Below are 17,992 nucleotides of genomic sequence, written 5' to 3'. Positions count from 1 at the left end.
GGTGAAAGGCAGACAACAGAGGCAGAAAAAAATATTTGCAGCCTTTGTAAGCACTGACGGGCTTTTACTAGAACGGGGAGGCAATGCAGGAAGAGAAAGACAGAAAGCAGGGGCGAGGCGGGAGCTCACAAGAGTGGGTGTCCCAGTGGCACGGATGAGAAGGTGCTCGTCTGTATGAGTTAGTCCCTAGCAGGTGAGACACCACAACACACCCACCCAAATGGCCAAAACGAATTAAGCCTGCACTGCCTAATGTCGTGGAGGATTTGGACACGTGGAAAGTAACGTATATTGCAGCTGAGAGTTGTATTTGCTACAATCATTTCAAAAACTTTTGGGCTGTGTTTACTAACATTGAACATATGCGTACCCTGTGACCCAGCAATGAGTGTTCTAGATATATAGCCAAAATCCACACACATAGCTCACCCGCAGGCAGGTACTGGAAGGTTGATAGAGAATATCAGTAGCAACGGCTCCCAGTGGGGAATACCCAGATGCTATCAAGAGTAGAAAGTAATGGGGCACCTAGGTGGCTCAGTGGGTTAAAGCCTCTGCCTTCGGCTCGGGTCATGATCTCAGGGTCCTGGGATCGAGCCTCGCATCAGGCTCTCTGCTCCGCGGGGAGCCTGCTTCCTCCTCTCTCTCTCTGCCTGCCTCTCTGCCTACTTGTGATCTCTGTCTGTCAAATAAATAAATAAAATCTTTAAAAACAAAAACAAAAACAGTAGAAAGTAAGTTATGATTCCACTCCCACGGCGGAATCCTATACAGCCACAAAAAAGAATGAAGTGTTGTTTGAACAACAGTGGAGATGAAACTCACAAACCTAATCTGAATGAAAGGGGCCAGACACGAGAGGATACAAATGGAATTATTCTGTTTTATAGAAAGTTCAAAACCAGGCAAAACTCTTTATGGAGTTAGAAGTCAGTCTCCTGGGAACTCGGGGGAAGAGTAAGGTGGGTGGTGTCTGGGAGGGTCAAGTTGGAAGACTTTGATGGTGTTTTATTTCTGGCCCTTAGCTACCTGCATAGGGTTTGTGTACCTCTCTGTATATCTTACATTTTCATTAACTGAAAAAAAAAGGAGCTGCTGAATGGAAGTGTTAGAAATAGAGGGCAGTGTGTGTTTTTCTAGACTGCTTCTGTGTTTTCTCTTTTAGCATTTTCTATTTTTACAAATTTAATCTTTAGACAAAATATATTGAGAATGACTCCGTGCCAGGAACTATGTGAGATACCGAGGATAAAAAAGGGAACAAAATAGAAGAAAAAAAACCAAAACTGCTGCTCTCAGGGAGCTCCCATTCCCATGGGGCCAGGAAGGCAATTGAATAAACAAATCATAAAATGTGAGGTGGTGATGAGTGCTACGAACTAATATGGGGGATAAGGGGATAGGGAGTCATGAGCTGCGGTGAGGATTTGGGCACCAATTAGGTATCGTTTCATATCCAGTAGATGAAGACACTGTGATAGGGCAGCATTTGAGCAGGGACCTGAATGTGGTGACAGAAGGAGCCCAACAGGAATGTGGGGAAAGAGCACTGTGGGCAGAGAGAACAGCAAGTGCAAAGGCCCTGTGGTGGGATCCCTGGCTTCCCCCATCAGAAAACTGGGTCCCACTTTTGTCTTCTCTCTTTCCTCTGGCCCCATATTCAAACCAGAACACTAATCCATTTGCTTCCCTACCTAAATATCTCTTAATTTTTCCACTTTTTCTCCATCTTCACTGTTGTTGCCTGTTTGGGGAATAGTTTCTTAACTCTGTCTTCCATTCTCCCACTTTTTTTTTTTTTTTTTTTGGTTTGAAAGTAGAAAGGGCTCCCCTTTATACTTATACTTACTCCCCTATATACTTATACTTACTGCCCTTTATACTTAGATTAAATGCCCTACTTTCCTCTCTGGTGTCCTTTCTTGCTGCTCATGCCTTGCTGCCCACGCTCAAGTCATGCCAAAACGATAACCTTCCTCAGCTTCCCGTTGAGCCCTCTGGACTCTGAGCCTTTCCCTCTTGAGAATGCCTCTGCTTATAGCAATCCTTCCCCTCCTCACCTGCTCATTCCGAGTTTTGCCCATCAGACACATCTTAACTTAGATGTTATTGATGCTGGGACTTTTTCCTGCCCCTTAACCCTGGCCACGTGTCCATCCCACTGGTGTCTCCCCATCATGGCTGGCTTAGATCATTCTGTACCTGCCTTTATTTTCCTGAACTTCCCACTAAACTCCATGACACAGGAGGGAGGGAACTCTACTTTGTATCTCACTGCTTAGCATAGGTCCTGACCTTTAGACATTGTTCAATAAATGTTAAATGAATGAATGCATGTTGACGTAGATCCCTATGATACTAAACAAGTCTTGTAGTACTTTTATGGTAATCGATGAAACGGTTTTACAGTTAACACAATCTTTGTCAAGACACAAAAGCCAGACCTGCTGGGTTTAGATTCTTATTCCTGGTAATTCTGTGTTCCATAATTTCCCAAACACAGAAATATTATCCATCAACTTTTAACGTTACCTTATTTCACTCAGTCATACGTAAAACATCAATTCAGAGAACTTTGAATCTGTGAAAACATTCAAATGCAGAGACCCAAATGTGTTTCTCCGGCAGCAAAGCAATATGATTATTGTGACTTATTTCTAGAGCTGAAACTTAATTTCTAGAAAACAAAATCAGGGTTAGACTTTATTAGTCTTGTCGGGTTTGGGGCATTCTAGGTGGAGTTCTTTCCAATATATCACAGCTCCTTCATATGGAAATGAAAGCTTTTAACATGAAGAGAGAGTGGGAGGCACAAGAAGGATTGAGTAGCCCTTTTTATACCCACATCTCACCCACGTGAGAGGGGATGCTCTTGATTGCTCTTGGCATGAGGGTCAGAAGAGAGCTGAGCAAGGACTTCAGCTGGGCTTGGGGCACTGAGCCAGAGTCTCTCAAACTGACTTTTAAAAATTGTATCAACAGGATGATTTAGAGAATTATAAATGTTTAAGCATCAGATACATCTGTAGCTCCTGTCTGTTAAGCACTTGCTGTGTTCCAGGCCCTGTAATTGTTTCAAAAAGACCATCTTATTTAATTTTAATCCAGTCATATGGGATCAATACCATTTATTCCCATCCTGCAGATGAGGAAAGTAGGTCTAGAGAGACTGAGTGATTTGCCCTAGGTCACACAACAGATCGGTGGTAGTACTGAACTATGAACCCATTCCTTATTTTATTTTATTTTATTATTTATTTTAAATTCAGTATAGCTAACATACAGTGTCATATAAGTTTCAGTTGTGCAATGTAGTGATACGACCATTCTGTACATCACCCAGCTGCTCATCACAAGTGCCCACCTTCAACCCCATCACCTGTTTTCACCCATTCCCCCACCACCTCCCTTCTGGTGACCTTCAGTTTGTTCTCAATAGTTAAGAATCTGCTTCCTGGGGCACCTGCCACCTGGGTGGCTCAGTGGATTAAGCATCTGCCTTTGGCACAGGTCATGATCTCAGGGTCCTAGGATTGAGACCTGCGTTGGGCTCCCTGCTCAGCAAGGAGCCTGCTTCCTTCTCTCTTTCTGCCCGCTTCTCTGCCTAGTTGTGATCTCTCTCTCTCTCTCTCTCTCTCTGTCAGATAAATAAATAAAATCTTAAAAAAAAAAAAAAAAAAGAATCTGCTTCTTGGCTTGTTCCTCTTTCTCTTTTTCCCTTTGGTTGTTTTTTTCATTTGTTGCTTTGTTTCTTAAATTCCACATATGAGTGAAATCATGTGGTGTTTGTCTTTTTCTGACTGACTTATTGTACTTAGCATTACACACTCTAGCTCCATTCACGTCATTGCAAATGGCAGTATTTTATTCTTTTTATGGTTCAATAATATTCCGTTGTGTACACATCTCATCTTCATCCGTTCATCAGTGGATGGACACTTGTGCTGCTTCTCTATCTTGGCTGTTATAAAAAAAATGAAGTTATAAACATGAATTCATGTTTTTGTATTTTTGGGGTAAAAAATACAGTAGTATGATTACTAGATCATAGAGTTGTTCAAGTTTTAACTTTGTGAGGAGGCTCCATACTGTTTTCCAGAGTGGCTGCATCAGTTTGCATTCCCACTAGCAGTGTAAGAGGGTTCCCTTTTCCCCACATCCTCACCAACACCTGTTGTTTCTTGTGTTGTTGATTTTAGGCAACAGGGGTGAGATGGTATCTCATTATAGTTTTGATCTGCACTTCCTTGATGCTGAATGATGTTGAGTATCTTCTCATGTGTCCATTGGCCATCTAGGCATTTTCTTTAGAGAAATATCTGTTTATTTCTTCTGCCCATTTTCATTTATTTATTTATTTTAAATATTTTTATTTATTTATTTGAGAGAGAGAGAGAGAGAATGAGAGAACATGAGAGGGGAGAGGTCAGAAGAAGAAGCAAGCAGACTCCCCTCTGAGCAGGGACCCCCCCCTCCTTGTGGGACTCTATCCCAGGACTCCAGGATCATGACTTGATCCAAAGGCAGTTGCTTAACCAACTGAGCCACCCAGGTGCCCACTTCTGCCCATTTTTAAATTGGACCATTTGGTTTTTGTTGTTGAGTTGTATTAGCTCTTTATATATTTTGGATACCAACCCTTTATCAGATATGTCATTTGCAGATATCTCCTCTAATGCCATAGGTCGCCTTTTAGTTTTGTTGATTGTTTCCTTTGCTGTGCAGAGGCTTTTTATCTTGTTGAAGTCCCAGTAGTCTATTTTTGCTTTTGTTTCCCTTTCCTCCGGAGACATATCTAGAAAAATATTGCTGTGGCCAATGTCAGAGACCTGACTGCCTGTGTCCTTTTCTAGGATTTTTATGATTTCAGGTCTCATGTTTAGGTCATCGATTTTGAGGGTTTTTGTGTGTGTGGTGAAAGAAAGTGGTCCAGCTTCATTCTTTTGCATGGAGCTGCCTGGTTCCCCCAACACTATTTCTTAAAGAGACCCTTCCCCGTTTCCTGCTTTGTTGAAGATGAACGGACTGTATAATTGCCGGTTTATTTCTCTATTTTCTATTCCATTCCATTGATCTATGTGTCTATTTTTATGCCAGTGCCATACTCTTTTGATTACCACAGCTTTATAGTATAACTTGAAATCTGGGATTGTGATGCCTACAGTTTTGCTTTTCTTTTTGAAGATTCCTTTGGCTATTTGGGGATCTTTTGTGGTTCCATACAAATTTTTGAATTGTTTGTTCTAGTTCTGTGAAAAATGCTGTTGGTATTTTGATAAGGATTGCATTAAATGTGTAGATTCCTTTTGGTGCTATAGACTTTTTTTTTTCAAGATTTTATTTATTTATTTGATAGATAGAGCAACTGTGAGAGAGAGAACACAAGCAGGGGGGAATGAGAGAGGAAGAAGCAGACTTTCCACCAAGCAGGGAGCCCCATGCAGGGCTCGATCCCGGGACGCTGGGATCTTGACGTGAGATGAAGGCAGATGCTTAACCACTGAGCCACCCAGGTGCCCTGGTGCTATAGACATTTTAACAATATTTGTTCTTCTGATCCATGAACATGGAATGACTTTCCATTTCTTTGTGTGGTCTTCAATTTCTTTCACCATTTCCTCTTTCTAATCATTAGGTTGCATGGCCTCCCATATTGAAAAATAAACCAACTAATTCTAGAGATAAATACATCTGATTTTAGGGTGTCTGTTGCTGTGGATTATTCATGGCCTAATCCACATGTTATGCTCCAGTACTGGTTAAAAGATAAGAGAGTCGTGATAGCAAATTCCCTGCAAATGTGGGCATCTGACCTACAGAAGACACTTTTTCACCACGTAGCTCCAAAATAAGCTTCACTCAGCAAGGGTTCATAACAGAAGATCCTTCAATTGTGGGCAGGGTGGGTAAGTGTAATCTTTGAACAAAAAGAGTCTCCGCTCTGGAGAAATTGTGATCCTGGAGAGAAGGAGGGAGCGAGTAGCTGGCCCTCCTTCCCTCTCTGGCCCCTGGGCTCCGCTCTGGCCAAGGGTGTGTTTGTTTGGCTGTGATTCTTTTCCTTCAGTCTCCCTCTCTAGGTGTCATGTTTCATGAGCTCCAGGCTCCCGCCTGTGTCCGCCTCAGCCTCTGGCTTTAATCGCTGCTCCTTGGCCAAAGCTGAGTGAGGGTCTGCAAACCGACACTGATTGGATGCATATTTGCTGGGGGCGATTGCTGGACGCGCACCTCACCAATCCCTAGCCCCCAGTAGCACTGACAGCGACAGCCTCCTGGTTGGAGCCCAAAGCACTGCCTTATTAAGAGAGGCCCCTTTCCTCTCTGCTGCCCCCCCCACACCCTTGCTGCTGGCCCACGCTTCCTGCGGCAGTCAGAGGTAGGCCTTGCCCCTCACAGCTTTCTTCCCGGCCCTGCTCTCCACCCGCAGCCAGTCTCCTTGCACAGAAAGTACCAGAGGTTCCAGAATTCACTTCCCTACCTCTGGGCCTTGGGTTCCCGTCCTCAGCAGGTCAGAATCTGCACTGCCTGCTGAGGTTTCCCTCGAACCGGTGCCCCCTTCCTTCTTTGGAGTCTCCTGTCCCCAGTCTGGCTGTGGGGTGGGGTGGGAGGACAGGTACATCTGATTCTGGTTATCGTGTCAGGCGGAGAACATAAGGGAGAAGTAATGACCTGTTAATAAGCGACTCTCTTGGTTCCCTTGTTTGTCGAGGTCATAGGGTTCGTGGATCAGGAATTTGGTGAGAGTGTATGCCTCTTACAAGAGATGGAATTAAAGACAGGTTTTTTAAAAAGGGTTTTATTTATTTATTTATCTGTTTAGTTAGAGGGTGAGAGCAGGGGGAGGGGAAAGGGAAGAGGGAGAATCCCAAGCAGACCCCGTGCCCTGCATGGAGCCCAACACGAGGCTTGATCTCAGGAATCCCAAGATCATGACCTGAGCCGAGATCAAGGGTTGTACGTTTAACCAGCTAAGCTACCCAGGGACTCCTTAAAGATGGTTTTTAAGAAGAATCAAGGACTGCCTCCCGGAAGGGCACAAAACAGCTCCCCGACTGGACCGAAAGTAGCGTCCTAGGTAGGTCGTCAAATCCAGATCCGAAGAACCTCCTGGCAAGGAGAAATTGAGACTGCAGAATCTCACAAATGTGCTGAATGCAAAGAATCCCCCCAAAGTTTACGACTCAGACAGCATCAGGATGTATGCAGAGGAACGTGTTCTGGGGAGAGATGGGCTCTGACAATGTTGCGTGCTAACCCAGACTGCCTCTTGTTGGAGTGAGGGAGAGGGGCTCTTTGTTTTGGGGATGTTTGGTTTTGCTGCCAAGGTCTTGTCATGTCATGAGTGTTTAATTTATATGAGCCCAAGCCAGGTACTATGGGGAGTCAAATATCTTTACTGCGAAATGAGACAAACTCCAATTCTTTAAACAGTGCCAGTTGTAATAGTAAGACTTGAGGCTAGACACTGTTCTACATATTAACTTGTTTCTCTTTCCTGATGCTCCTCTGGGACGGTATTGTGCTTAGCGTCCAGTTCTTAGATAAGGAAACTGAGGCACGAGCGCTCTGTGACTCACTTAAACTCACCCAGCTAGTAAAGGTCCGCGTTGAGATTTAAAGCCGTGCTGGGCTGCCTGCTCAGGATGTTGAAGGGGGAGATGGTAGCATCGATCAGGCTTGGGTTATCTGTTCCCAATCCCAAGAATCTCCACTTCCTAATAATAAAGACAACAGCCAGCTACAGAGACCCTATTGAGAATAGAACCTACTAATTTGTTGGTGACCGATATTTACAGTTTATCTTGTCTATGTGCACGAGAACTGTCACAGGGCACTGTTCTGAATGAAAATTGACCACTGTGGGGGTGTGTGGGGGGGGGACTGAGAAGCAGGGGGGACAGCTGGGAGTCAGGGAGATGGGACAAATGGCAAAGCTCTGTGGGGTACTGTGGCCAGGGATCTGGTTCTCAGAAGCTGTCCAGCTAGACACTCTGCTTATCAGAGGGGATCAACCCCTGGCCATGAACATGCTTGTTCAAAACGTTGGGAGAGGCACGGTCTGAGACTCATACAAGATGCCTAACCCCCTGCTCCCTTAGGCCTGCCTGGTACAGAGAATATATTTAATCCACCCTTCCTTGTCCTTCACTCTAGTTGTGCCATGGGGTTTGTTTTCCGGGGGAGAGGGAGGAATAGCGCCTCCCAAGGTGGGTTGAGATCCAGCCCTATGATAGGGTCAAGCTGTCCTCTGCCTGCTTCTCTCCTGCCTCCTGCCATGTGGACATGGCTCCTTCACAGCTGGGAGAAGGTCATGGCTATGAACGTTCCCACCTGCCGAAGCTGGGATCTGGGAAGCTCGTAGGTACTCTGACACTCACAACGCCTTTCCAGACTGTAAAGGAGCTCTGAGGGGTCGGTGAGAGGTTCCTCCCTGATTGTCCCTTTGCTAGTTTTGGAGGGCTTCTCTTACCATTTGAGGCCTTGAAGAACATGCTTCATCTCTAAAGGCCATCCTGAGGGTTTTCAGAGGAGAAGGAGGAGAGATTAGATTTCCCCAAGCCTGGAATTGCTCTGTTTGATTTATAGGGTGAGGAGTTTTCAATCTGTAATGCTTTCGGGGTTTTCTGTGCTGCAAGAATATCCCCTGGGGCTTTCCAGACCCTTATTTAACCCAGATTAACTGCCATAGGATGCGCTCAGGGCAGGCCGTGCTGCAGGAGGCCAGCATGGCCTGCTGACTTACATCACTGCGCCGTGACGCAGTGACACAAACATGGCGGGTGGGAAGGAGATTTCAAGAACCCATTAGAGGCATTTGGAGTTTTCAGTGCCTCCTCAAAAACTGTGCGCAGAACTGAATTGAAACCTGTCATGTTAGCATTATAATTCTAAACGCTGGCCTAGCTGGGCCAGAATGATTTAATAGTTGCCTTCATGAGATCTGTACTGGTTCCACTCACATTCTTTTATATCCCATTGTTCTGTTTCTGCGTTCGCTCTGGATGCTTCTCCCCCTTCCCCACTATTCCTCATTGGCTTTATCTCGCGCTGCACATTCAGATTTTTGTAAAAAAAATGGACTGTAGTGGTTGCTGTAATTTGGGGTCGCTCCCTTCTATGAACATTGGCTTTAGAGCATGGAGAATGGTTTGCGGCTAGATGTGGTTATGTCGTCTGGTCCCTCCAGGCCGCCCAGCTGGTGGCTGGACCCTGTGGTGCCATTCTCTGTTCCTTGTTTGGTTTGTTCAGAGCATGAGCAAATAAAAGCAAAATGTAGAATTTTTCAATGTATTCAACGTAAGTTTGTTTTCATTTCCTTTCTGTAGGAATCGCTCATTATTTCTACAAATGCCCTCAGTTTTATCCAAGTGAAAACTCAGTGTTAGCTCCATAACACTATGGATAGAAGCTCAATTGCTGAGGCTCCCTGGGAACATTCTTAGGCATAAAATGCCAAGATTTTTGGATGTGCAAACAAATAGTTTAGATAATGCTCAGAAAGATCTCTGCATCTTTATTAGCTTCTTTTCTCACCTGCCCTGTTTTATGAGCTGGGATGGGGCTGAATTAGTTAGGGAAGCGATAGCCCACACATGCCCTGACTATAACCATAAGCATCTTTGAACAAGTGTTGTTACTTCTGAGAGAGCTTCTTTAAACTACTGCGGACCATATAGAGGTGTGTGTCCCGCACTTTCACAGTGACTATGACTTTACCCAGAGATTCTTCACCATGTTTCTTGTTTCCAGGATTGCAGGATTCTGGCCTTGGGATTTGCTTTCCTGTTTTCAACCTTAGCTCACCCCATACTTGATGTTCAGCAGCAATATCCTGGCTTCCCCTGGCAACACTATATTCTGCCACTTCGGGTAAATGTGCTCCTGTCTTTTCAGCCCTGGACTTTATACGCAGGCTTGGGACCCTGTGAATGCTATGCCTCGGGCTTTGGTGGACTCCACGGCCATGACCTAGGTACTTTTGTATGTCATGACCCTTCTCAGGGAGCTCAGCCAAGGATCTCATGTAACATATTTGAACACCATATTGTAGATTCACACCCAGGGGACTGTTTTGTCCCTGGGAAGCCTGAGACTTCGGGACTCCAGGATTGCAGGAGTGGTGCTGATCTTTCGGGATTTTTATCACATGCTGTCAGCTTTGGGATCCTGGTGTCCGTGCAGACTGCTACACAACAGGAAGTACTTGAGTAGAGGGATGAGCATGCTTAGGTTGGGTCATTCTTTTACTAAATGGACAATAAATATATGTCTGTTAAAACGTACATTCAAACCAAAATTTTGGAAACCCTGGGGCTGTAGGACTCTGATATTGAGATTTGAGGCTATGACAAGCTGTTAGAGGAGATGGTTCTGAAGGGCTGTGGGCTATGAGATGTTGATCAGTCATTAGTCATCTGCAGGGCATTGGGGGGACATGCAGAGTCCAGACCCCCAAACAGCTTAGAGCTACTGAGACAGAAAAGGAAACCGTATACACTGTGTGATCCTAACCCGTGTTTTCTTTCCTATAGTCTCTCTTCTATGTGTGTTGTGGTGAAACCAAGTAAGACAAACACTGAGAGTATTGGCTTTCACTTCTGTGGTATTCAAGACCCTGATAAATAATTTAGGGTTTGGGGAGATCAGGACACAAGAAGTGGAACTGAAAAACAGAGGTAATTTACTAACGTATGTTTATAGATTCAAACACTTCAATAACTGGGATTTTATGACTGAGCCCAGTAGATCTAATTATTCTTTCTAACTGTTAAGTGGCCTTAAATAAGTTTACCACATTTTCTTGGAAAAGTGACCAATACTACTCTCCAGATCTCACTTCTGACTGAAGCTCAAGTTTACTTTAAACGATTTAGCTGTAGCAGAGCAAGGTCCTGATATGTCACTTTTGCCACAGAATCTGGGCCAGGTAGCCGATGATGGAAGGTGACAAGGACCAGCTGCGGTGTCTGCTTGTAGAGGCGGTGTGAGCATGCGAGGGTTCACATGTCTACAAATCAGATATTTCTTGGGCCATAAGTTATCATTATGTGTGAAGCTTCACATCTCCATTGGCGTGAAGAAGGAGTTCTTTCATGGTCCTCTGTGTTGGACTGGTGTCCGCTTACCCAGTTGTGGTCTCTAACGAACGGACACATTGATTATTAAAAATAGGAAGGGTTTTAGAAGTTAGCTGGCCCAGTCTTTTGCACAGAGAAGGATTCTTCCCTACAGTCTTCTAAATCAGATGATTATCCAGCCTCTACTTGAACACTTCCTGTAACAGGGGGCTTGTACCCCCACACAGAAACATACCCCAGTTTTGGATGCCTCTAATTCTTAGGATGTTCCCCACCCCCCTTATGTTCAGTTGAGATCTGCCCCTCTGGAACTTCCTTAATTTAGGACTCTGAAGCTCTGTTGTGTGATCTGAATGTCTCTACTTCAGGAGAGTGTGTCAATCACATATTTGAAGAACATCAACTTCTAGTGGAATCTTTTTTTTTTTCCTTCGGACAGGTGAAACATTCCAAGGTCCTTCAATGAATTCTCTTGTTTTCTTTATAGGGAAGCCACGCCTCCCCTTTTCCCACTTGAACCTGTGGACTCTGGAGACTCGGCTCCCTTGTCACAGGGTTCACTACCCCCTGCCTGAGGAAAGTCTCATTCTTCTTATGGCTCTGGGGGTATAGTTTGGAGTTCTTCTTTCTCCTCTTTTCTGAGTTTCTTCCCAGCATGCTTGCCCCAGGCATCATTGGGCACAAAGTATTGAATCACATTCCTTGCTTTTGCTTTTTTGCCAACATGGTCACCCTTCCTTCCTTCCTTGTTGGATGACTTCTGCCATTTTCCTTTGAAAATTTTTAATGTCTCCCATCGGCCGGGACAAAGAGATACACTCTATTACGTTCTTTTCTTTCTCCTCCAACTAGAATACCAGATTGTATTTATAGCTCACGGAACCGGTGAGTTCAAAAAGGCCAAGAACAATATAAAGCCTTATATTCACTCTTGTTTTGTGTAGAAGTTGGGTGCCCAGCTGGACTCACAGGTGTCACTTTAAGTATAGCCCAGTCACTGAAAGTCCATTGCTACTGAAGTCTCTGGGTATGGGCTTTGTTGATGTGGTCTTAAAAGTGGCTGCTTCTGGTTACAGAATCATTTTTTTCTAGGTCTGTCTCCTCGGGCAGTAGGTGAAGGGGATCGACAAGTACAAACTTCAGTTCTAAGACAAGTCACAGGGATGAAAAGTGCAGCCCAGGGAATAGAATCAATGATGCTGTATTAACGTTGCTCAGTGACAGATGGTGACTGCGTTTATTGTGGTGAACACTGAGTAATGTACAGAATTGTCGAGTCATACATAACCTTGTACACCTAAAACTGATACACACTGTGTGTTAATTATAATTTAAAAAGTAGCTGCTTAGATTTTATCTCCAAACTATTTCAATCTTGTGCCTCTCACTCTCCTCTCAATAGCTACAGCTTTTTAAAAATGATTTATTTACTTGAGAGGGAGAACAAGTTGGGGGAGGGACAGAGGGAGCGAGAAAGGGGAAGCGGACTCCTTGCTGAGCAGGGAGCCCAACGCGGGACTCGATCCCAGGACCCTGAGATCATGACCTGAGCAAAACCAAGAGTCAGACACTCAGTCAACTGAGCCATCCAGGTGCCCCAGCTTTGGCTCTTTTATTTTCCACTATAGACTGTGGTCACATGCACTTTGCAACCACTCACCACCCACCAGGAACAGAGTAGGAGAGAGGGAACGTCCTTTGTTTTACAGACTGAGAGACGGAATCTCAGGGAGAATACTGGTCTCTCCAAGGCTACACCGTTAGTTGAGGAGCCAGTTCGGGCACCATTTCTCTTGAACCACTCAGCTGGCTCACTCTCTTGGCTTTTGTAGAAAAAGAGGCTTAACCAGAGGCATTTCTGGTCTATGCTCTGTGTGTGTGTGTGTGTGTGTGTGTGTGTGTGTGTGTGTGTACACACAGGCACACCTCACTTCATTGTTCTTTGCTTTTATCGCTCTTGGTAGATACATACTGTTTTTTAACAGATGGAAGGCTTGTGGCACCCCTGCATCGAGCAAGTGTATTGATGCCATTTTCCCAACAGGTTTTGCTCACTTCATGTCTCTGGGCCACATTTTAGTAATTCTCACAGTATTTCAAACTTTCTCATTGTTACCATATTTGTCGTGGAGATCCGGGCTCAGTGATCGTGACCCCTGAAAGCTCAGATAGTGGTTAGCATTTCTTAGCAATAAGTTATTTCTAGTTAAGATCTGTACTTTTTTAGGGCACAGTGCAATCGCACACTTAACAGACTACAATACAATGTAAACAACTTCTATGCCCTTGGAAATCAGTGAATTCATTTGACTCACCTTATTGTGATGTTAGCTTTATTGTGGTGATCTCTAAGACCTACAATATCTCTAAGATATGCCTCTGTATAGCTTTCCCTCTTTCCCACACAGCACACTGTGTGGTATGTGATAAGCATCCATAAATGCTGGTTAAGGAAAGTTTGGAGCCTTTTATCCTTTTAAAAGTTGGGATTACATTTAAGGGAAAAGGCTCAGGGGGAACCATGAGGAATACAGTATACCTGAGGAAGTCTGGGCTTTGGAGACAGTCGGCAAAGTTTGGAAATTTAAAGCATGGTGCAGAGTGCCATGGTGTGTACCACAGATCTATAACTTAGTCCCTGATCTCAGTGAGTTTACAATCAGGTAATATAGCCAGCCCTATACAAATGGGATAAAAACTGTGACAAGACTGAATCATATGAAAAAAATGAACTTCCAGTCCAAGACAGAAGGTCATCAGCGTCAGCGAGGAGTTCAGGGAGGGGAAGGGAATGGAGAGCTCGCTGTCGTGTTCCTGTTCTTGGTGGAAGGGAGATGGTGGGGGAGGGCCAGGGGAGGCCAGAGGGAAAGGAGGAACAGGGAGGTGTGCTCTAGGACGGTCTTGTCCACTTAGTACCAGCCACAAGTGGCAAAAGGGCCACAGATCCGTAGTCCACTTAAGTTCCTGAGAGTAACTGAGAAGGAAAGGCAAGAAATGCTTATGGACACCGACTGTGCGTTTGGTCAACAAGTATGTCCTGAGAGTCTGCTCCATGACAGGAACTGTGTTTGGTGTTGGGGTTTCAACAGTGGCCAACAGAGAAAGGCTTCCCCTCATGGAGCCTAAATTCACATGCAGGCTGGGCCATGTGGTCCAAACCAGACACTCCAGTTCCTGGAGTGTCTGGTTTTCATAGTTCAATGGATTTTTTTTTAGCAGTTTCCACAAGCCCAGCCCCCAACCCCAGCCTTTTCTGAAGACTAACTTCCACTGGCCTGACTCTGTCCTCTGTGAGCACGTGGGGATCCCCATCAGATTGGTGATGCCCTTTCTGGCAGGAGCTGCGGGGCAGGCTCCAGGGGAAAGGACCTCCATCCTTCGCTGGACTTCAGACCTTCCACTTGCCTTTAAAGATGTCTGACTGACATGACTTGCCCATGGGTGTCTGCTTTCAAACACAAATTACTGGCAAATCTCCTTTCAACTTCCTTTTCTGGTGGAGGCACCACCTGTTGGGGTCAGGTGGTCTGGACTGGCATGGTGACGAAAGAGCATCTGTCTGCCCCTAGCCCCTACCTGTCCTGACAATATGTGTCCACTACTTTCCCTAATCACTAGGGGGCGCCTTGGAGCAGCAGAGTCAGCCAGCCAGAGAGAGGACAGGGAGAAGGAGCCAGGTTTGTGGGCTGAGGGTCTGCGTATGGCCCTGCTCGTTGCCTATGTGCAGGATTGCTCAGTGTGCAAGCCCTTCATCCTGACTTGGTCCATTCCAACACCAAATAACTATATGATAAGGCCTCTGAACCACCACAGGGCATTTTACAGAATATGAACTTAGTAGGGCCCCTGTGTGGTGAGCTGAACAGCAGAGCTCTTGCTTCTAGATCCTCTAGGGTCTGCCAGATCCCCTTGTGGCTTTGGGGAAGTCCAGAGGGACAAAGAATCCGGCTCCAGGCCTCTCCACATTGCCCACCGGCTCCTTCCCAACTGATGAATGCTTATTGTTCTGCTTTGTGGGCGCCTCCTGGGACCTGGGGGAGGCTCGCCTCATTTCTGTGGAGACCTTTGGCTGGACTTCTCTGCCTCTCCCAGAGGTGAGAGACCGCGGTTCCGACAGCCTCAGGCTTGGCACCAACTCCTCTCTGGTGGATCCAGGACCCAGGCTCCGATCTCACTACGGCTAGGGCCTCTTTGTCCCAGAGTGACCTCGCGGGCTCTCCCTCTGACTGGCCCTTCACAGCCCCTGCTATTGGTGATTTTCATTCCAGATACGAGCCAATGGATTCCTGAAAGGGATTCTGCGGGCTTCTCTCGCCATCTCTGCTCTGGCCTCGGTCTGGCGGCGCTCTCCTCTGTGGTCTGGACAGGGGATGATGATGGACGCAGGCTGCCCGTTGTTTTTGTTTTGTGATATTTAAAGCAACCAAAGCTCTCATTACTGTAATACAGTATGTGCCCGGGCTGGAGGGAGGAGCAGAATCCCTCCTGGACCAGGGGCCGGTTGTGTTAGGTTGTGCTGAGCCTGGGGATGTGTCTGGCATCATGCCTGAGAGAATTCAGTGTGTCAGGGCTGAGCGGGGCCTCCGAGCAGCTCCACTCTTCCTCAGGAACTCGGATCCTGAGGCGCATTTGCCGTCAGATAGTGACGTTTCTGCGCCTGCCCCTCCTCACTTGTTCTGAGGCCTCCTTCCGAGGCCCTGCACCTAATTTCGTATTGGTAGTTTGAGTGTGAGGGGAATAGGCAGGTGTGAACCCTGAACTGTCCTGGTGTTGGGATGCCAGACCCAGCTCGGAGGTGCAGTACCTGAGAGGCTCCTGCTGGTCAGTGGGAAACAGCGAGCACCATGGCGGAGTCAGGTGGGAATTCCCTCAAGCCAGAGTCACACACTGGCAGTTTGATGGAAACCTTGCAGATAGAGCAGAGGTGGCCACACCTTTGTGCCTGATGAGAACGTCCTGTCGGACTGGTGGTAGGGCTGGTGGGGGAAAACATGGCGGGCACCACTGCAGAACCATGGAACCATCCCATAAGTGATGGGAGATCAAAGGCCATTGCGTTTGCTACCTGGGTGATCTCGGGCACATTATCTCTTCTCAGTCTTTCCATCAGTACCTTGAGGATAATAATAGTAATAACCTCAGAGAGCTACTACGGGGGCCGAGTGGGGAAGTTCAGGTAAAACGTAGCATGTTGCCTGGTATAGAATCTGTGCTCCATAAATGTCATCATGCTCTCAAAAGCCCTGACAGTTTGCAAAATATATTTTCCCTGTAGGAGCTCATAGTCTTATTGAGGAGACAAGATGTTCACGCCATGTTTAAGCACAATTAGGGAGCGGTAGAAACCCCTCTATGGCATCTGCTAAGTTATGGGGTCTTGATATCATGGAGGTGAGTCAAGGGAAGAGACTCCTTTAGGCTTGGAAGGAGTGCTGAACAGGAGTAGGGACTAGAGGAGAAAGCCTGTGTACTCATCTTCTCAGCCATGAGCAGGCCAACAGGCACTCCTAGACATTCCAGGATACTGCGGACCCCGCCAGTCCCCCATTCATCCTGCCAGCACCTTCCCTGCCCATCTCCAGACTCTGCTCTGCACTGAGGGTTGAAAGAAGCCCTTGACAAGGTCCCTCCCTTGGGGGAGGAACTCACTGCCTCACTTGTATAGACCTACTTGGTGAAAACGGACAGCTCAAAAGCCATGAGCTTTTGTCCAAGGGAGCTGGTGGGTGTGAGCCTTCTGCTGAAGGAGTGGGGTTGCTTGCTTTGAAGAAGAGCGTTATCTGACTACATGGAGAAGTCTCCAAGGCCAGGATGGGGGCAGGCCCTTGGTTCCACACTCAGCCCTGGTGATGTGGCGTCTTTGAGCCAGGCTGGGAAGTGCGGGGAGTGGACCTGCTGGAGTGGGGAGGGGCTTTTTAGATGTCAGGGGTAAATGCAAGGCATTGGTGACTCAATAGGGAAGTACTGAAGGCAGATGGAGTCTGCAGATGTCTTGTACTCTTAAATCAACTTGTATTTTCTGCACCTTTTGCTTCAGAGGCTGCCAGCTAAAGTAGCAGAGGAGGGAGGGTCTAGTGAACCACGTGAAGGAAGCCTGAAATGGAAAGTGTGAGAAGCGGAACTCTTCTTGGTGTGCGCCAGGAGGGTTTTGGCAAGTACTGCAGAAGCTGCAGGCACCGAGGGCGTGACTTGTTGAAGGAAGGCCTGGGGACCAGCAAAGGAGCCCCAGACACTTGGTTCAAACCCAGCTGCTGAATGAGGCCTTCGGGCTCTGTGATTTGGGCCAAACTCCTGGCCCATGTTTGGCCAAGGTGGCGGGCCCATGAGCTTTGGTGTCTTTGTGTCCCTGGGCCCCCGGTTGTGTAACACCCCGGGTTTCACATTGCCCCGCCAGCCCGAGAGTCAGGGCAAGATGGGGGCTCACTCCCCCGCTATCTGTTTGTTTTTCCACACATTTCTGGGCACCAGGCGTGTGCACCATTCTCCTCCTAATCCCACCACAAAATAATAACTAAATGTTAAAAAGCACCTACCATCTCCCAGGCACTGTGCTGGGACCCCTTTACAGGCCTCAGCCCGTCTCATGGTCACAGTGACATCATTTTCAACTCGTACCCATATCTCGTACTTCCTGATCTCCAGGAGATGCCTTTCAACCGAGAGCTGAATTGGCATTTGGTTGTTTAAACAGTCTGACCTGGGGGACCTAGCTGGCTCAGTTGGGAGAGCATGTGACTCTTGAGGTTAGGGTCATGAGTTCAAACCTCACCCTGGGTGTGGAGCCTACTTAAAAAAATAAAATAAATACATGGTCTGACCTCTATTATGGCTGAAGTTTTCACCATGAAATATGGTTGCGAGGGCCTAGTAGGTGAAATCCTCCCTGCCCGGGTCCTTCGGAGGACGGTCTCAGGAAA

General features: G+C 46.5%; 1 protein-coding gene across 3 annotated transcripts in view; it reads left to right on the top strand.

The window, feature by feature from the left end:
- Positions 1-17,992, top strand: part of DDR2 (discoidin domain receptor tyrosine kinase 2) — a 150,084-nt gene that overhangs the window by 56,562 nt on the left and 75,530 nt on the right. The gene's annotated exons all lie outside the window — the stretch shown is intronic.

This window comes from Mustela lutreola, chromosome 14, assembly GCF_030435805.1.
Source record: "Mustela lutreola isolate mMusLut2 chromosome 14, mMusLut2.pri, whole genome shotgun sequence".
Lineage (NCBI taxonomy): Eukaryota > Metazoa > Chordata > Mammalia > Carnivora > Mustelidae > Mustela > Mustela lutreola.
The sequence above is the reverse complement of the archived record's forward strand: the minus strand, read 5'-3'. Positions and strand labels throughout refer to the sequence as shown.